We start from the raw sequence: 4,413 nt of genomic DNA on the forward strand, positions 1-4,413 counted from the left end.
CTGATAGACAGACAGATAGATAGATGGATAGATAGTTAAGTAGATACACAGAGAGATATAAGTAAATAAGTAGATAGACAGGTAGATAGATTGGTATATTAATAGATAGAGATAGATAAATGGATAATGATAGATATCCAGACAGATATACATACATACATACACACACACACACACAACACACAAACACACACACACACACACACACACACACACACACACACACACACACACACACACACACACATATATATATATATATATATAATATATATATATATATATATATATATATATATATATATATGTCTATATAAAGACAGGCAAATAGACAAAAAGATAAACATAGATATATAGACAAACTAAGATAGACAGATATCTGTATATAGAATGTATCATCATCATCATGACCTCAGCCGGTTAGGCCGAATTGCACCCATGTCTTGGCATCCTTCCTCCATTTCCTCCTGTTGAGACTGTGGTGACAAGCTCTCTGAATGTTAAGAGATGTCCACTCCTTTATGTCGTCTTGCCATGTTCTTATTGGCCTACTTTGTTGGCGTGTTCCCTCACAGTAGTCTTGTATGAGAAACTTTGTTGTTTTATTTCTCCTGACCTGGTGTCCAAAGAACTGAAGTTTGCGTTTGGCGATAGTGCGCATGAATGGTTCTGGCCTGTCCTTTTCTGTGGTAAAATGTTCTATTATCTTATTCCAGACATAGCCATTTGTTCGCCTCTCTCTCGCCATGTTATTCCTAGTAACCTTCTGTAACATTTCATTCCAAAAGCTTCCACCTTTTTCCAGATCTTATCAGTTATTGTCCAACTCTCGCATCCAAACATTAAAATGCTTTTTACCATCGAGTTTAGTAGTTTAATTTTTGTTTTCATGCTAATAATTTTCATTTTCCAAATAGATTCCAATCTAGCTAAAGCACTTGTTGCCATTCCTACACGATGTTTAACTTCAATTTCGCAGGTTCCATTTTCTGTTAATGTTGCACCTAGATATTTGAATTCTGACACATGTTCCAGTTGTTCTCCTCTAACATAGACCAGTACGTTTGATGTTCCTCCCACTGACCATTATTTTGCTTTTTTTCTGCACTAATTTCCATTCCATACCTGTGTGATGTTTCATCCAGTCGTCTTGTTATTTCTGCTAATTCTTCCGCATCTTCCGCTATCAAGTCTATGCCATCAGCAAACCGTAAGTTGTTAACTACACGTCCTGTACACTTTATGCCTCCTGAAAAAAATCCAAGGGCATCTTGCATTATTCTTTCCAAAAACAAATTGAAAAGTGTCGGAGACAGAATGCATCCTTGTCTAACGCCCACTGTACTTTCGAACAATTCGCTGTAGTTGTTACCTACCATAACTTGTTTTCGCATTCTCATATAATTCTTGGATAAGCCTAGTCATACCCTGGTTGATGTTATACTTGGCCATTGTATGCCATAGCGCTTCGTGCCATACCCTATCGAATGTTTTTTTTTAAGTCAATAAAGTTGTGGAAAACATTCTTCTGATGATTTCTCTGACTTTCACAAAGGAGCCTTAAATTAAGAATTTGTTCCACTGTGCTTCGATCTTTTCTGAAGCCAGCTTGCGAATCATCTAGAATTTCTTCAATTCCCGGTTTTATTCTATTTAGGATGATGGCGAGTAAGACTTTGCTAGGATGACTTATAAGACTGATTGCGCGATGTTCACTACATTTTTTATACAAGAAGAAAAAAAAATCCATTTATTTACATTCACTTTGTTTTTATTCGTCCGAACTTTCGAGTCTTCTGTATAAATCTAAAATATGCCAATAATGAAAGAAATTATTACAAGAATGATATTAAAATTACTGAGGCATTTAATGCCTTTTGGTCAACATAAGAGGTATATTCGCGAATTTGAACTGTGATCTTTGCATTTCTCCTTAATGAGAAAGCGCGAGGCAGGCACATAGGTAGATAGATAGAGGGATAAATAGGTAGATAGATAGGTAGGTAGGTAGAGGGGCAGACGGAGGGAGAGAGAGAGAGAGAGAGAGAGAGAGAGAGAGAGAGAGAGAGAGAGAGAGAGAGAGAGAGAGAGAGAGAGAGAAGAGAGAGAGAGAGAGAGAGAGAGAGAGAGATATATAGAGAGAGAGAGAATAGATGAGAGAGAGAGAGAGATATAAGAGCTGATATATAAAAGAGAGAGAGGATATGAAAGAGAGAAGATAGAATATAGAGTATATAATAATAGTGAGATATGAATAGATAGATATAAAGAGAGAGAGAGAGAGAAGAGCTGAAGAGAGTATAAAGAGGAGAGAGAGATATAAAACTACAGATTTAGAGATAGAGGGGATCTAAAAAGTAGAGAGAGAGAGCAACAGGAACGTTCCGAGATAGAGGAAGGATGTGAGAGGGCGATAACAATCATTAGGTGAGGGGTGTCAAGGTGGGCCGGGATCAAAGTGAAGGCGGGGAGGGGGGTAAGAGGAGGAGGTGGGGGTGGGGTGGGAGCATTGACCAATGCGATGAAACTTCACGAATTGCGTGACATTCGTCTGGCTATTACTGTTGTTCTTTTAAGTTCTTCTTTCATCTCTCTCTCTCTTTCTCTCATTTTACTCTCTCTTTCCCTCTCTCTCTCTCTCTTTTCTTTTCTTTTATTCGTATTCACCTTTTCCTGTCTTTTTCTAAAATCACTTTTCTTCTTTTCTTCTCTCATCATTACCTTTATTATCATGGGAATAATGACGATGATGTGATAATGATAATAACAACAATGACAATAGTAATGATAATGATAATGGTGACGATAATGATTATAACAATAGTAATAATAATAACAATAATAGTTATGACAATGATAACGATGGTGACGATAATGATAATAATAATAACAACCGTTATCTTCTCTATGATCAGTATTTGTAATATTGCTACTGCCATTAGGATTTCATCACTAATATGATAACTGTTATTATGATAGTTGCTACTCTCATTACTATCATTGCTATCACTGTTTGTCATTGTAAATCGTAATAATGATCAAAATTCTGTCATCGTCCTCATGATCTTTCTCATTATTATTATCATTATTATAATAATACTTATATAATACTTATAATAAAAATAGTAATAATAATTTCAATAACAAGGATGATAATAATTATTTATATTTATCATTATTATCATTATTATTGTTGTTGTTGTTGTAGATGATAATAATTTAATTATCATCACCATTATAATTATCATCATTATCCTTATTATCATTATTATTATTATTACTATTTTTCTTCTTCTCATTATTATTATTATTATCATCATTATTATTATTATTATTATTATGTTTTTTTTTTATTACTATTATCAATAATATTATCTTAATGATTATTATCATCATTATTGTTAATATTATTATTATCGTTATTATTGTCATTATTATCATTATCATTATTAAAATTACTATTATTGTTGCTGTTGTCGTTGTTGTTGTTGTTATTATTATTATCATTATTATTATCATCATCATCATAATTATCATTATTATTATTATTACCATGATTATTCGATTTCCTGTCTTATCAACATGTCATGATGCCGTATATCAAAATAAAAGTGTGGTGGGCGTTGCAAAAGTTCCTTGAAGCAGATTCGTGTCATTTGATTTTGTGAATGATTAGAATTTAAGCATTTTTATTTTCTGTCATTCATCATCACTTTTGCTGATAATCTTTTGTCAGTCTATACTGATTTCCATATTTCATAATCTTTAAGGTCGTCATTCGTAAGGCTTAATTAGTATTTCTTGGGTATTAGTATTAGCTTAATCATCATTAGCTTAATTATAACTTTTTATACCAGTATTATTTTCTATGAGGCTCCAGGTTACAATCAGAATTGTTTGTTGGGGAAAGAAAATATCAAATCAAGATACGTGGTTTATTGACAGGAACAAATTCATACTCTAAAAAAGAAAACGAAAGAAAAAAAAGAAAAGAAATGAAAAGAGAAGAACGAAGAAGAAATAGAAGAAGGAGAAGAAAATCTCTCTTTCTCTCTCTCTCCTTCTCTCTCTCTCTCTCTCTCTCTCTCTCTCTCTCTCTCTCTCTCTCTCTCTCTCTCTCTCTCTCTCTCTCTCTCTCTGCCTTGTCTTGAGCAAACGAGGGGTGATTCCCACCACTTGCAAGACGGACCTGCTTTGCAATGTTGCAATTGCTGCTCTGCGTCCTAAGTGGTGTTCCAGCGCTGCGTTCGGTCCCGCGTTCACTTCATCAGTACACGATAACACAATACTTTAACAACAAAACGAAAGGTTTAAACAACTTTGGGGGGGGTTTTAAAAAGGGGGTTTTTAATAAAATTTTGGGGGAAAACACCGGGGATTTAAAACCCTTTTAAAATTTTTTTTTTTTCCCCC

Source organism: Penaeus monodon, chromosome 10, assembly GCF_015228065.2.
Source record: "Penaeus monodon isolate SGIC_2016 chromosome 10, NSTDA_Pmon_1, whole genome shotgun sequence".
In the NCBI taxonomy this organism is placed as follows: Eukaryota; Metazoa; Arthropoda; class Malacostraca; order Decapoda; family Penaeidae; genus Penaeus; species Penaeus monodon.